Raw genomic sequence first — 17006 nt, forward strand, 5'->3', positions numbered from 1 at the left:
TTTATTAAGGAAAGTTCCAAAACTGCAAACAGATAAACCTGGTGCTAGGTAAAATAAGTTGACCAGCATCACTAATTCCCAAGATTTGTTAGCATAAATTATCTTAAGAACCAAGACTAGCTGGCCTTGCTAGTCACTCATTTTCCCAGTAAAGCATTTGGAAGCTGCAGGTGATTTCATGTTCCTTCCAGACTGAGATGTGCCAGACGCAGCACAGCTCTCTAGAGTGGGGAGGGCAGTGGCTGAAGGTAGGACTGCCCAGAGTCTCTTCGTCTCAAGGACTGTGCTCTCTAACTTTGGAGAAAATCTGTTTTAAACTTTGATTTTTCAGTCATTACAGTTTCACATCATGTGTCTCTTAGGCTTTTGAGCTGTTTGAGGAATGTTTATGAAATGCCTTAAGTAGGATAGTAAAGGTAAAACCAGAGGCCTTCGCTCCTGACGGGGAGCCCTGGGAGGAGCCCTCAGGAAGTCCTGGCAGCCAAGATCTAGGCTTCAGAGGGAGCTGTGGTTCCATTGTACATTCCCCACAGTGAGTGTGTAGCATGGAAACACCTACACACATTTTTGCAAGTTTATTCAAGATATTTTTGCAAAATTATAACCCTATATACTTATTGATGTATAGAGAAAAGGTGGTCTTGGGAGAGAATGCTGTTAACATTAGAAAAGGAAGTCAATATTTCTCATTCAATTCCCTCCCCATCTTCAAAATGGCACGGGCTTATCATTTTTTTCTTTCTTTTCCAAGCATACAGACAAAACTACACTCTCCAAGATGCTGGTGAGGAGATCACCTAGATGCAGAAATTTTCAATTCATTAGAAATTTATTTCAGGCGGTTAGAATCCAGACCTCCTTTTGGGGAGAGCTCAGAGGTTGAGCCTTTGCTGGGCTAGCCTCATACTTGGCAGGGCTCTGCAGAGACGACAGTGTGCTCCTCCTGATTCCAAAGCAGGGGAAGTGTCTTTAAAGTTACTGATGTGCCTTTCCTCCTCAGGCTCTCAACTTCCCATGTCATGTCTTGTTTGCTATTTAATATTGTCCTAAGTAAAGAAAAAATGAAATTATGAATATGAATTTTTACCATTCATCTCTTTGTTGTGCAAAGCCAATTTTATATATCAACATAAGGATATTTTACTCATGTACAGAGTCATTGAAATGACACAGTTCTTCAAAAATCAGGCAGTTTTGTGTTACTACTGGAAAAGGCCAGGCAGCTAACTTTTAAAGAGAAAAGGTTTATTTAGCTCCCAGTTTGGGAGGTTCAGGAATATGGTGCCTGGATCAGTTCATTTGTGGTGCCTGGCCGTGACGGGAGGGTGTGGCAGAGTGAGGGGTCTCTGGAGCAGAGAGACAGACACAGGGTGGGCTAGACTTGTTCCTTCTGTGGTAGCCCTCTCCCGAGAGTGATCAAGGAGGTCCAGAGAGCTATTTTTTGAGGAAGCCCAGTGACCTAAGGGCCTCCCTCTAGTTTCCGCCACCCAAAAGTCCCAGTGCCTCTCTGGGACCAGGCCTTTAATGACAGTGGACTCCCGGGAGACACAATCCATGTTCAATCCCTTGTACTCATATGACTTTTTCGTTTTGTTTTCCCCAAGAACCATGGAAAGGCTGCACAAAACTAATTAAACTGTTTTTATTTCAATTTTTTTTTGGAATTAGGGCTTGAACCCGGGGCCATGGGCATGCTGAACCAGTGCCCTGCCACTGAGTTGCACCCACCACCCTTTATTTGTATTGTGAGACCGCATCTAAGTTGCCTAGGCTGGCTTCAAATGTGCAGTCCTCCTGCCTGCAGCCTCCTGAGTCACTGGCATTGCAGGTCCGGGCCACCACACCCGACTTCTGTTTCACTTCTTGGGACAGGAACTTTCTCCCAATGCTTCCTATATTTGATTTACTAATGAGTAAAGAAACATTACAAAGGAGAACAACTCTGGGTTGCCTTATCTTTCTTTTTTCTTTATGCTGTCATTTTTTGGCATAGTGGTTGGCTTATGGGAATTAACAGGAATAAGCAATTCCATGATGAGTTTTATTAGTTGTTAGTATTTCTTAGAATATTTTTGCCTTCCTTGTGCATTTGGGAAAAAAAAGAGCTGGTGTGAAGGGATAGCAGAGCCTTCCTAGAGGCCCTGCCAGAAGCAACCGAGTTCTTGGTTCAGAGGCGTTTCAACTGCTGTATGTGGCTCGGGCGGCGAGGAGTGACCATGACTCCTTCCCTCACGCATGCCCCATTGCTCTCTTGCGCTACTTAACTGAACTGAGTTCAGAGATGACACTGACAGCATCAGCAGAGACATCAACCAAGAGTAGGGCACACTGGACCTTGTGATAACACAGGTCAACATGATAGGAGCTCCCTCTTACCATCCCTGTTTCAGTCCCGCCCTGCTCTTTCCCAGCAACCACTGTTATCTTTGTGTTCTCATGTTTGTCTTTATTATTTTTTACTTCATATACATAGATTCTTAATTTGTGTTCAATGTTGCTAGCACTTTTTTTTTTTTTTTTTTGGTACCAGGGTTAGAACCACATCCCCAGCCCCTTTTATTTTGAGACAGGATCTCGAAACATTGCTCAGGGCCTCCCTAAGTTGCTGAGTGAGGCTGGCTTTGAACTTGTGATCCTCCTGCCTCAGCCCCCTGAGCCGCTGGGATTATAGGTGTGTACCACTGCACCCAGCTCTGCTTGGCATATTTTAAAACGTAGTGTGAACAGAGGCATTTGTTTGTAACCTGCAGCTTGTTTTCACTCTCAAAACATTTGCTATATGTTTTTTTAAATTTGTCCATGTTGCTGTGGCAATAGCTTTTGTGTTCTGTTTGTGTGTCCAGGATCCTGTGTTTTCGATCCTGCAGGGCATTGTTGATTGTAGTGAGTGTCCTGTTTCTAACTGGGGTGCTCTGCATCTAGTGATTAGCCTTTGAGGCTGTATTTAACTAGAAATTTATTTTGAAACATGAGTCATCAGACCTTATCTGTTTCATTCAATTTCCACTCAGCCCATTGTCTGGGCAAAATGCTAGTTGGAAAAGTTTACTAGTGTCTCTTGGCACTCATATGCTGTGGGGTGGCAGAGCCATAAAGAAAGAGGTGGATCGTGTTTTCTTGGTTATACCAATTGCCTTCAAATTAGATTGAATTAGCATAAAAAGAAGCATGTAGAGATGTAGCAGCAAAGCCAGATGAGGCTCGTCTTATTCAGAAGGAGAAGGAATGATACTTAGCTAGAAAATATGCTGTAAGGACAACCTACCTACTGGGGCTCTCACTCTCCAAATTATTCCTTTATGTAATCATTTCCCAATCCTGTCATCCACATTGCTGTTTAGAGTTTGTAATATGAAGTGTGACCCTTTTGTTTCAGTGGCATTATCAACTTGATTTCTCTCCCAATGGGCAAGATGGAGCATGATGAGGCCTTTGGTACTTGGGTAGGGAAAAAGATTTGAAGGTTTTTCAAAGAGAGAGGAATGGGCTGACAATGCAGCTCAGTGGTAAGGCACTTGCCTACTATGCATGGTCTGACCTCCAATACGTGGAGAAAAGGAGAGGAGAGGAGGCAGTAGTCCAAACAGGATATTTATGTATGTATGTATGTATGTATGTATGTATGTATGTATGTATGTATGTTTTAAAGGAGAAGACAACTGAGAATGAATGATAACCACTTCCAGTTCTAGACTACAATCACATGCCCTGTATGTGAGGGCTTTATATGTATTAAACCCCATACGACTCTTTCAGCACTCCTGCATGATAGGTATTTCAATGTTTTATCACTTTAGGTGAAAAAATTCAGAGATGTTATGATAGTGCCCTCAAGGTACCAGAATTGGTGAGGAAGGGCTGGGATTTGAACTTAGTGGTGGCCACAGATATGGGGCCATTTACACATGCCAGTAAACCAAGCTTGACGATGGCACAGTTGAGCAGAGCCCTGCCCCACCCCCCAAAGCAAGGGGCACCACTGGTGGTGGCTAGAGCTGTGACTTGGTGGATGGCGATTGTATAAGTGGGAAGGGGGTCCGCCAAATGGGAGAGGAAGTGGGATGTAAGTGGTACCAAGGAGAGCCAGGAAAACTAAGACGTCTCCGTCATTGGGTTTTCACACACCCACCTTTGGCCTTAGAGGTTCACTGCCCTAATGAAATCTGCTGCTGGCTCACTGGCCTTGGAGTTGTGGTTAGCTGTCACCTGCCTCTCCGCCTCGATGGGCCTAGGCCAGAGTCCTCCTGTCCGCTCAGAAGTAGTGCCAGTTTCCAGTGTCTCTCGCTGCTTGTCCCTCTCTCCATCCTCTCGGCCGTTTCCCCAGGTCTTCGTCACACGGGCATCACTCCCAGTTCCTTTCTCTGAAAGGTCTGTGCCCTGGGCTGCATCCCGGGGCCCCACCCCAGCCCCCTATTTCTGAGCCTGTGTCAGCGACCTCTCTGCTCACTGTCATCTAGCCTCTCCATATGACCTGGATTCACCCGCTATCTTTGGCTTGGCGCTCTTCCTGCAGGGGCAGGTGCTGCTGCTGCTCAAGGGCTTGTTTCTCTCCCCGCCCCGGCTGCTTTCAGCCCTTCTGTCTTAAACGTATGCTTTATTTATCATCTACCCAGCAACCTCTCTGGGTTGATCATATAATTTCAGACTTTCTGATGTCTGAATGCTGCACACACACACCCTCCTTAATAGTGGCTGGTTTTCATCTTCTTGGCCACAATAAATCTGACACATACCTCAAGCCAGTGGCATGTGGGCCTTGATATTTTGATCCCCTTTCCTTTGCCACAGAGATTGCTTGATTTAAGAAAGTGGCTCTGGCATGTGCTGTTTTACTAATGTTGGAGAGGTGATTGGTGTCCCACACATTAGAACTTTTAGGTCAATCCCTATCAACCTGATCATTCCAGACTTGAAAGTATTTTGCCTGTGTCATGTTTGCTGGTACTGAAGTTCAGTTAGGTTTTCCCTATCCTGTCCACTCATAAAGTAATAAGAAAAAGAAAAACAGGTTGAAGATCTTTTCGACTAGTGTTTTACAGTCTAATAAAGTGCCCGTAGGAAGTCAGTGGCTCTAGAGGTGATGAAGGCAGTGGCTGGGATTCCGTATCATGTTTCTTTTCTTATTTTGGGATGGCATTTATTTGAATACATAAATATGTGACCCTCCAAGTGGGCTGTGTTCAAAATGGATGGAGGGCAGGGTAAACAATGACGCCCTGGTGAAGATCTAACAGAGGGTACAGATTACTCTTCAGTCTTGTTTTTGTTTTGTTTGGTTGGTTTTTAAAGGTCATCTGTCTAACCGCCTCATTTATGGAGGTGGAAACTAAAGCCAAGTAAGATTGACTTACGTGGCAACTCCAAAAATTCATAGCAGAAATGGTCAAACTCAGGGCACATGTTTCATTTACTCCAAATCCCTAGGAGAGATTTTCAAATCTAACTTCCACATAATATTGAATTATCAGCTGGTGAAGCAACAGAAATGCTGCTTTAAGGCAGAAGTTCTTGTTCCGTTAGTGAGAAGTTCTGTGATCCATTCTTAACCCGTGTGTCTCCCTATCTTCTCGGTAAAGGAGCTGAAATCTGAAATTCATTTAATCTTAAATTCTGTTATCCCCAAGTGAGGCTCTAACTCTGTCATGAGATACATGCCTCATCCCAGTCCATCCATTGGCTGTTTGTCCAGTTTATACAAACGCTGAGGTTTCTAAGAGCTATTCCTTGTCCTCAGAGTAGCTGCCTCCTCATTGGAAAGAAAAGTTGTGAAAGATTAAGGAACAGCAATCGAGTCTGATTGTGTGGTTCTAATCCTTGGTGACTTAGAACTTTAAGGGAAATGGAAATCACCAGTAGTTGGGACCCTGGGGGGAGGCCTGAGAGCTGTGCCCTGTGAGGTGGTTAAGGTCTTCGAAGCCAAGTCCAGGAGGGAGGCCAGAGGATTTGTCAGAGAGAAGCCCAGGGGCCAGGAGGGGCAGGAGAGGGGACAGACCCGAGGGCGCTGAGTCATGACTCAAGTAGGTCAAGGAGGAGAGCAGAGGATGGAGCCACAGGAGGGCGGGGTAGGATCCAGGAGAAATGGAAATGAACCACTGGGTGGGAAGGCTCACTGAGGGTTTCCAGGGACACTCTTCCTAGTCCAATTATCTGTCCAAAATGCTTTGGCTGGGCAGCCAAAGAGAAGCATCCCTGTTAAAGCCCTTGAATGCGTCCTCCAAACCTCCATTTTTCTTTCTCTTATTTGAAAGGACATGAAAAACACTATTATACCTTTTGACCAAGAATATAATTTAAAGTCCTGATTCAAGAGTTCTTTGAAATTAACTCGCATGGTGTCTTCTTTATTTCATCACTTTGGGAAGCACCTGACTCTTTGGAGCCAGAGCATAGGTTGCTTAACAAATCATAACTGTAGGGACTGTCAGGAGGAAACCCTTGAGAGAGAGTGGGGAGCTTTGTCCAAGCCCAGGTAGAAAGACAGAACAAGTAGAGCCATGTGCTGTCTCTGGCACACCTACCATCCAGCCACTGGGGAGGCTGAGGCAGGAGGACAGCTCCTTCAGGGCCAGCCTGGGCAACTGACCACGACCCTACCTCAAAATAAAAAAGGCCTGGGGTATAGCCCAGTGGTAGAGCAGCCTTGGGTTCAGTCCCCCCCCCCCCCACATACACACATACATACATACATATACACACATACATACACACGTACACATACACACATACACATGCACATATACACTGGACTTGGTTTCAGACAGAATTAGATTCTTGAAGGACATTGCATGATTTCCTACATCTAGATACACACATACACATGCACACACATATACACACACATATACACACATACACACACACATACATACACACAGAAGGAACAAGTGGAAAGGAGGAACAAGTGCTACCTTCACATTACTTCTTTCTTCATATCTGATGTGCTCCCAGGACGTAGTTCGTCAGTCTGAAGAATCTGAGCTGTGTTTGTGGGCCATAGAGAATAAACTTTAGTTTCCCTTGGTCTATTAATTATGCCTACATTTTTAATGAATTAATTTATTAAAGAATTAGACAATGCTTAATACAATTTTTTCAAGCAACTTCTTTGAAATAATATCTTATTCTGTTTCATCAGAATGCTATGAAAAAGTTTCAGATATTAAATGACATATTTCCAACATAATTTAGTCTCATTAAAGTCATTGCACACAGGGAAGTGAGGAGATTTTATGTTTGTCCTCGAAGGAGGGTCACTCAACTGTTAGGAGTTGATGGAGTCTGCTCCTCCTTCAGTGCCCATGGACTGGAGCACAGCGTCTCTTCACAAACAGGAGAAAGGACTGGGAGCAAGCACAACAGATGAGAGAGAATTGTGTTTTACTTTGTAATCATGGAAAAATAATGGGTTTCCTTTAATATTAAGCTGAAATGAAAAACAAAAAATGTGACAGGAAGTTAAGTCATTAAATCTGATGGTAACAGAATTTGAAAGTGCACTAACACTCCTTGACTGGTACATTCCAGGCAGCGCCTTGAGCATTCTCAAAGGCATTCCTCAGTACCTACTCCCCTGTCTGAATCCAAGACAAATGCTAATGATTTAATATTCATCTATAGGGACGTCCAACTTTGGAGGAGTTTTATTATTTTTTTGAAGAAAAAAATTGGTCTCAAACAGCAACCAAAAGAACATTTCTTTAAAAAACCACCACAGGAAAATTGAGTTATTTTTATAATGATAATACTTTATACAGATCTGTGGTCTTTCATCTGAGAACTTTTAAGTACTTTTCAAATGTTGACTCATCAATCCATGACACACTTAGAAGATTGGGCAGTAATTCTGCTTCCATTTGGTTTCAAAGAACTCACTGTGTCCTAAGACATGTGGGCTCTTTTTTTTTTTTTTTTTTTTTTTGTCTTTTTTGTTTTTTTGCTAAAGGCCAGAAGAAATATGGCTTGGCCCCAGCCCGCTAGAACTCAGTGTGATGAAGGAAGGAGCCCTGGAAAGCTCTTCAGATTCCCGTAACACACGCTAGGACTTAAAACCAGAGGCGGAAACGTCTGCATAGTTTTGAAGGGTCCAGAAAAGCATTCAGAAGATTTTGAGCCCTAAGTTATTCCAAGATACAGAAGGCAGACTTGCTTTGCTGAATTGACATTTTAATCAGTATTTTCTTATTTATTTTTTAACAGGGAAACTATGTTATTTATAATATCTCTGCCAAATGTGAATTTATGCCTTTACCTGTGAGTGGAAAGAACCTTAAGGATAGATTCTGGGCCAAGAATTCCTCTGCAAATATTTCCCAGGCCCCGGGTGGAGAGATAGGATGCTGGTAATTGGAAGGTTTTTGAAGTATCCATGAAGATTGTATTTATTGATACTCTTAAGATTAAACCTTTATTATCTTACTGATTTCCTTTGAGAGATAAAGTTCAGAAGCTTTTCCAGCTTCCCTTTGAGCTGGTAAAATATGGAGCTATGTCAGGGATTATTTTTTAAATCCAGGTCTCTGTTTTTTTCACCCATGTGCTTTTTAATTACTTCACTGCCAGTTTGAGAATGGTGTGAAAATATGGTGTATGAGTGGGGATCATTGTGCATGGGAATAATGAACTTAAAAGAGGAAGGTAATTATTTCTAAATATCAGAAAAGATATATTTTTCTCTTTCGTCTGTTTATCTAGCATACATTTACTCCCATGAAACTGTTTGGGTTGATGTTAGAAGACATTAAAGTGAGTTGAGAACTGAGGTAGAGATTGGAGAAAGAGTATCTGATGTGCCGAACACCATGTGGAGAAGGCAGATGAGCACACTGGGGAGAATGGTGGGTGTCCTGGGACCTCCGTCCCCGGCAGAGGTTCTGAAAACTGGGCCTGGGCAAGCTTCTAGCCACCATTTCATTCCCCAGGACTAGATCCCAAGATGCCACCACTCTGGCATCTGGATTGCTTCCACTTTGGAATTCCACGGGGAGCACCCTCCCTCTTGTTCCTTGGCAGCTGCCTGGATCTGCCCTATGGACCTCTGCCCTCATCAGAACCAAGCAAGGCCACAGCCGCAGCCCTTCCATCCTGGTCTGAGAGAGAGGGCAGAGGAAGGAGCCACGAGTTACCTTTTAATAACCCTGTTTACTTTTTCCTTGCTCTCAGATTGTCCCTAAATATCAGCAGAGAAAATTGTTCTAAGATGCTTAATTGAGACTTAGAAATCCAAGCCCAAGGTTGCTGTTTTTCTAACTAACGAGTGTATGAGGAATTGGCCTCTGGTGTCCTAACCAAATCCTAGGAAAGCTGAAGACAAGATTCTCTTAGCTAGTTAGGACTTCCTGGCTGAACACATATTTAGGCTAACTTGAGAGATTCCGACTTCGGAGCACACATTGCTGTCTGGAAGGAATGAATGTAATGGAGGCAGTGCAGCGGAGAGCACAGACTGCAGCAGGGCTGCAGGGCTCCTGCCCAGCCTTGCCACTCTTTAGCTGTGCGATCTTGGGTCAGTTGTTAACCTCTCTGCGCTGCACTTTCACATCTGAAAAATGGGGACGATTTACTCTAGTGCTTACCTCTTAGGATTGTTAGATGAGGTGGACAGTGCTTAAATTTGTTGCTAGCATTATTACTACTATTTTGTACTAAAAAAAATTAAAATTTCCTATATTAGCTATCAACTGACATGCACATGGTCAAAGGGTTTGAAAAAACATCATTGAGGATTGCACATGGAAGTCTGCATGAGCCAGGCCTGGTGGTAGCTAACTTCACTCTTACTTTCATTCCTGAGCTAGAGTGCAGTCACATTGTGAAGCCTAATTGCAAGGGACTCTGAAAAATATAGCCTTGCCCTAATAGTCTAGGAACAAGAGGATTTTGCTGAACAGAAGTCTTTGTCAGCTCTTAAAACCAATACACAAGTCACCAGATGTTCTTGTAATCTGCAGTTAAGAACCACTAGAATAGAGAACTCAAATAGGTAAAATACATGTACACTAATTATGTTTTGCTGACCCAAAATTGAAATGTGTGACCTAAAATTTTATTTCTGATTTTTGAAAGTTTTTTCATATGGAAAGTTTCAAAATCATAAAAATTAAAATAATTTGGTTGTCTATTTTAAGAGTTGCCTTTATTGGAAAGGATATGAGCATTTGAAATCAGGACAGTGTTGGAAGATCTGAAACACATTCTGTGTTCAGGAACAAACAACTGACCCATCCTTATAAAGTCCACGCTCACTTCATTGGCCAGGGTCGGCTTTAGTGTGACCAAGGTTAGTAGAGTTGAAGCCAAAAATTGTTGGTGGAAATTAAAACTGAAGAGCACTGTGGGAAATTGAGAGGTAGGGATGGAACCCAAGAGTCAGAGCAAAAGAGCTTTGTCTTATGAAGAAGTACCCAAGAGGGAGGCAGAAGCAATGTGCATCTGTCAGGTGGCAGGCAATGGATTTTTACTGGCACCTCTTAAAGAACACAAACAAAATATAGCAAGCTGCCAGGTGTGCTTTGCTAAATGTATAAACATTCCAAGATGTCCATAAACTAATTTTATAAAAGCCCACATTTAATGCTTTAGAAAAGATACCTATGTAATCGGGCCTTACAGAATATTCTTTATATTCATATGGTTTATGAGCTGCTACAGTTTGAATATGGTTAAATTTTGTACCCCTCCACCAAAGGTTCTCGCTATTGGGAGGTTGTGGAACCTTTAAGAATGGTGCCTAGTGGGGGATCCTGAGGTCACTGAGGGTATGAGGTCATCCTTGTGCAACCCCTGGGCAGTTCTCCTGCAACCCCAGGAATCCTTGCAAGAGAATTATTATAAAAGGAGCAAGCTTAGTCCCTTCCTTCTCTCTGCTCCTGGCTTTGGAAGTTATCACTTAGAGTTCTTGTTATTACCATCTGTACTTATTTCCTACCAGAGTTTTCTGTTATTTTGTATTACTGAATTTGTTGTGGAACAGTGGAGTCACATTTTATGTAAAATTGTACAATATTTTATATTAAGCACCTAAGTCTAAAAGCCCAGTAGTTTTAGGTGCCCTTAAAGTACTTTGAAGTACCCACAAAAATATAGTCTGTGTAGATTCGTTAATAGAAATCTATAGTTTAGAGCTGGGGATATATATACTTCAGTTGGTAAAGTGCTTTCCCTGCATGCACAAGGCCCTGGGTTCAATCCCCAGTGCCACACACACACACACACACACACACACACATACACACAAGGAGGAGGGGGAGGGGGAGGGGGAGGGGGAGGAAAGAAGAAGAAGAGAAATCTGTAGTTTAACATGACCATATAATATAAATTAAATTATATTCTATGATGAAGTATACATGTCAAATGTTTCACAGTACTATTCAAACTGTTAGTGTCCATTTTACTATTATGAGTGATTGTGGTTTAGTTTATGTAAGTCAGATTCATACAAAGTGGAATTCCATGGTATAATGGAACAGGCACTGGACTTAAATTGGAAGTCCTAGTATTTTTTGACTTTTCCACATGTGTAATACCTTTGCTGCATAAGTTGTACTAAAGATCAAATGAAATGATGTAAACCCTAAAGTGTAGACTCTAGCAAGAGGCTCCTACTAGACTGAGAGTTTTGGGAAGGTCGGAACCAGGTCAGTCTTGCTGCTATGGAATTGTCATGAGTTTCTGTTGGAAGTCACATTGGAAGAGCAAGTCAAGGACTTAGTTGAGTCCTGTGTTTCCTGTCTGTCTGGGGCAGACACTCTGGGATGGACCTGTGCACAGAAGGCTGTCTGCAGACCTGTAGGTAACAGAGGCAAGCTGGGATCTTTGCTTAAACTTCAGAGAAGTGAGAGACATGCATGTTTACATGAAATAAGATCAGATAGAGAGCCAGAGTAAACACTGGCGTTTCCCTCGTTAGGGAGTGAGCAGTGGGTTTTGGTGAAAAAGGATTTGCATGCTGAAAGTTTTCTAATTATAACAGCAGTGTTTGCTTTGACTGACTATTGAAGATACATGTCTGTGTACTAAATTTTCACCTTCTTTTCAATACTACATTTAAAAAGAATATTATTTTAATTACAGTAGCACATAGCCACTTTAATTAATGACAAATTGAGGAGTAAAAATAAAAATGAGCAAGATCCACCTATAACATTTGAGGAGACTCTATCAACTGATTGGAGTTTTAGTCTTCTTCATAAATGAGACTGTAAACATTTTTGGCCCCAGTGCTCATATAACGCTAGCCCATCAGAGAAGAAACTGAGATGAAATCCTGGGGAATTGTACCGTATTTGTGTATGTGCCTGTGTTTACTTTTTATTCTGTGTGATTATGGAGTCCCAGGAAGTTGCAAAGAAATGTGCATGGAGATTCCATGTACCTGTGACCCAGCTTCCCCAGTGTTCACACCTTGATTTGGTGTTGTGTATAGTAAAGTATCCAAACAGGAAATGGACATTGGTATAATCCACCGGTTATTCAGATTCCACTAGTTGAACATGCATCCCTTTCTCTGCATTCTGTGTGTGTGTGTATATGTGTGTATGTGTGTGTGCACGCGTGCTGGGGATATATATAGCTCAGTTGTACATACATGAACAGACATGAACAATTCTGTGCAATTCAATTGTGTGTGGCAGCCACCACCGTGTGTCACCACCACATCGTTCAGATCCTTATTTGGACACCACCACAAGGCTCCCTGTCCCTACCCCCTACAGTTGTACCTGCCTTTCTTCCAGGCCTTACCTCTTGCAGACACTAATCTGCTCTCCTTTTCTAGATATGGTTTCACCAGTGCTGTATTTATAGAATTATGCAGTTGCATCATTTTGAAATTAGCTTTTTTCACTCAGTATAGTTTTCTTGTTGATTCCTCCAAGCTTCCATGTTTATTAATAGTTTGTTCTTTTTTAATTGCTAAGTAGAATTCTATGGTAAGGATGTACTGCTGTGGAATTCTACTTAGATTATCCATTCACCACTGAATGGCATTGGGTAGTTATATATAAAATTACTCTGAGTATTCACATACAGGTTTCTGCATGAAAATAAGTTTTCATTTTTCTAGATAAATACACAAGATGGTATAATTGCCAAGGTATATATATTTTTAAGTTTAAATGTTAAAACTATTTCCCTATGGAGGCTATCTCATTTTATATTTCTGTTGGCGTTGTATGAGTGATCCAGTTTTTCAAAGTCTTCACTAGCATTTAATTTTATCACTTTTTAAAATTTTAGCCAATCTGATAGGTTTATGGTGATCTTGCATTGTGGTTTTAATTCACATTTCTCAAATGGCTATTTACATTGTGTTGTTTTTTTTTAATGTGCTTTTGTGTTATCCTTACTCTCAAAGGAAGTGACTGTGCATGTCTTTCACCTGTTTTATAATTGAATCATTGGATTTTTAATGTTGAATTTTGAGAGTTTTAAGTTTTATTGATTTATGCTCTTTAGAATTTGCTTCCTTCTATTTGTGGTAGATTTGTTTGTTCATTTGTTTACGGTACTACAGACCAAACCCAGGGCTGCTTGCAAGTTAGGATGTTAGGAAAATGCTGTATCACTGAGCTTTATTCCCGGCCCTAGGTTTATTTTGGTCTCGTTGTTGTTTGTTTATATTTTCTACTTTCTTGAGGCACTTATTGATTTGAGATTTTTATTTTCTACAGTAAGCAGTTAGTGCTATAAATTTGCCCCTCATCACTGCTCTGGTTGCATCCTAAAACCTTTGATATTTTCACTCAGATTTTTGTGTTTTTACATTTTTCTTTGAGATTTCTTCTTTGATCTATGCTATTTAAAAGGACATTGTTTACTTTCCAAGTGTTTGGCAATTTTTGAGTATTAACGTCTAGTTTCATTCTATTATGATCAGAGAACATACTCTGTATGATCTTAATTCTTTTAAATACACACACACACACACACACCCAGGATCTACTGTGGCCAATGTTTTTTCGATGCTTGAATCTGTATTCTGCTATCATTAGGCAGAGGGATCTGTAAATGCCAATCAGATATTGGCTGATGACGTTTGGTTCTTCCAGATCCTTGTTGATTTTCTCTTTACTGACAGTGGGGTATTAAAGTAGCCAACTGTAGTTACAAATTTGCCCATTTCTCCTTTCAGCTCAATCAGTTTCTGCTTTGTGGACTTTAACCTTTGGTATTCAGCACATATACATTTAGGATGGTTCTGTCATCTTGGCAAAGTAACCTTCTTTGTTCCTGTGCTTTTCTTTTTTCTGACATCTGCTTTATCTGATGTTAATGTGGTCACTCCTGCTTTTTTACACTACTATTTGTGTGATATATCTTTTACCATCCTTTCACTTTCAACTTCCCTATGTTGTTATGTTGTTTTTTAGACAGATTCTTTTGTTCTTGAGTTGGGGTTTGTCTTTTAGTTATCACATGTAGATCATTTGTAGTTAATGTAATTATTACTTTATGTGTGTATCTCTTATTATTCTTTTGATTTCTATGTGAATTATTTACATTTTTTAGTGTACTGTGTTTCTTAGTAGTTTCTCTACGTAATACTGTGTGTGTTCAACCTTTCACAGCCTACTCGTGTTGACATTTTACCTTAGTAGGTGAACAGTAAAACCTTACATTTAGATCCCTTTACTCTCCCCACTTAAAAAATACATTTGGCCTTGTATTTCCTCTGGGTAAATCGTCACATCAGATGGTATTATAGCTTTTTATTCACTCATATAATGTCTGCAGGGTATTGGAAGTGAAGGGTAGTTTGTTTAGCTCTAGTTTACCTGTTCTCTTCTTTCCTTCCTGAATATCATAGCTGCCTTCTGTGATTTTTTTTTTTAAACCAGAACTTTTAGCCATTCTTTCAGGGTAGTTTTACTAGCAAAAAAATTCCTCATTTTTTCTTCATCTGAGACTGTCTTTATTCCTCCTTTATTCCTGAAAGATAATCACATTGCATACAGGATTCAGGATTGACATTTCTTTTAGCACTTGAAAAATTCTGTGCTACTCACTTCCTTTTGGCCCCTTGATTTCAAACAGACTACTGCCATTTGAATTGGTGTTCCTTTATAGGTAATGTGTCATTCTCTGTGCTTTCAAGATTTTTCTCAGTTTTTCAGAAGTTAAATCATGATGTATTTTGGCACAGATTTTTTTGGGGGGATGGGGTTTCATCCTTTAAGGGACTTGCCCATCCTCTTGAAACTGCAGCTTTCTTTTGTCAGATTTGGGGAGTTTTCAGTCACTATTCTTTGAATACTTTTTCAGTCTTATAGTCTTCTTCCTCGCTTTCTGAGAATTTGATGGTATGGATTTAGATTTCATTATTTTCCCACAGAGTCCTGTTCATTTTTTTAAAATCTATTTTCTTACTTTTTTCAAATTAAGTAAATGCTATTAATCTGCTTTTAAATTCATTGATAATATCATCATTTCTTCTATACTATCAAGTCTATCTAGTGAGTTTTATTTCAGTTACTGAATTTTCAGCTCTAATTTCCATTTGTTTGGGTTTTAGAAAACAGCTTTTGTTTCTTTGATGTGATTTTCTTTCTTTTTTAAAAAAATTTTTTCCTAGAAGATTTGATATTGATTGTTGAAAGCTTTAAAAATGATAGTTGGGTGCCAGGCATGATAGCACACAACCGTAATCCCAGCTACTTGGAGGCTGAGACAGGGAGATTGCTATTTCGAGGCCAGGCTTGGCAACATGGTGAGAACCTGTCTCAAAAAAACGCAAATGGACTGGGGATGTGGCTCAAGTGGTAGCGCGCTCGCCTGGCATGCGTGTGGCCTGGGTTCGATCCTCAGCACCACTTACAAAGATGTTGTGTCCGCTGAAAACTAAAAAATAAATATTAAAAAAATTAAAAAACATCAACAACAAAAAAACAAACAAAAAAAACCCCGCAAAGGATTGGAGTACAGCTCAGTAGGAAAGCTGCCCAGGTTCAGTCCTCAGTACTAAAAATAAAAAAGATGGTTGGGGGGATTGGGATATAGCATAGTGGCAGAGCACTATTTACCCATGAGAAAGGCCCTGGGTTTGATCCCTGGTACTGCAAAACAAATAAAAATTTTAAAAATGAAAAGTAACATGATAGTTGGTTTAAAATCCTTGCAAGATAACCCCAGCATCTCTTCTTTTCAATTGGCTGCACTGAAGGAAAAATACTGATCCCAGCCTCAGAACATTGTGACTTAGTGGCAAACTGAATCAGACTTAACCTTCAACAAAACCAGCCTGTTGTTTGGTTGTACTGACTTGGCCTGACCAAAAAAGAGGGCACACCTTTCCTGGGGTAAATATTATCTGCTTAATCTCTACTTTTCTATTATCTACCTCAAATGTTAAATAATAAGTAATGATAATGATAATAGTGATAATAATAAATAAGGAAAAAGATGGAAAGGTAGGAGCATGTTGCCCAAAATCAAGACACAAATCAGTTACTAGAAGCAGACTAGATAACCAAGATGCTGGAATTAGCAGATAAGAACTTTAAAATAACTATAATAACAAAATTAAAGGATTTAATAGGAAAGGTAAACAATATGCATGAATGGGGAATAACAGGGAAAAAAGGAAGCTATAAGAAAGAATTTATAAGTGTAAAAATAAAAATGATCATAAATGACAAATTCATATGGTTGCATAAATAAGACCCAGCAAAAGAAAGGATCGGTGAACTTGAAGACAAGTCAGTAGAATTAATTCGAAATAAACTGAAGCATAGAGGAAAAACAAACAAAAAGATTGAAAGTACTCAACAGAGCATAGAAGAATTATAGAACATTATCAAATGATCTGAGACTTAATTGGAATCTCAGAGGAAAGAGAGAATATAGAGTACTTGGAAGATGGTCGCCAAAACCTTTGTAAAGATTTACCAAATAAATTGACCCAAGAAAGGAGGGGAGGGAGGGAAGGAGTGACAGAGGAAGGAAGGAAGGAAGGAATTGACCCACACATATTGCTCAGTGACCCCCAAACAAGAAAACATATTTCTAAGTAT

General features: G+C 40.5%; 1 protein-coding gene across 17 annotated transcripts in view; it reads left to right on the forward strand.

Moving 5' to 3' along the window:
- The window catches only part of Aopep (aminopeptidase O (putative)), a 312146-nt gene that overhangs the window by 122136 nt on the left and 173004 nt on the right, over positions 1 to 17006 (forward strand). The window lies entirely within an intron of this gene.

Source organism: Marmota monax, unplaced genomic scaffold (genome assembly GCF_021218885.2).
Source record: "Marmota monax isolate L192 unplaced genomic scaffold, Marmota_monax_Labrador192_F-V1.1 WCK01_AAM20220418_F8-fsc00180, whole genome shotgun sequence".
NCBI lineage: Eukaryota > Metazoa > Chordata > Mammalia > Rodentia > Sciuridae > Marmota > Marmota monax.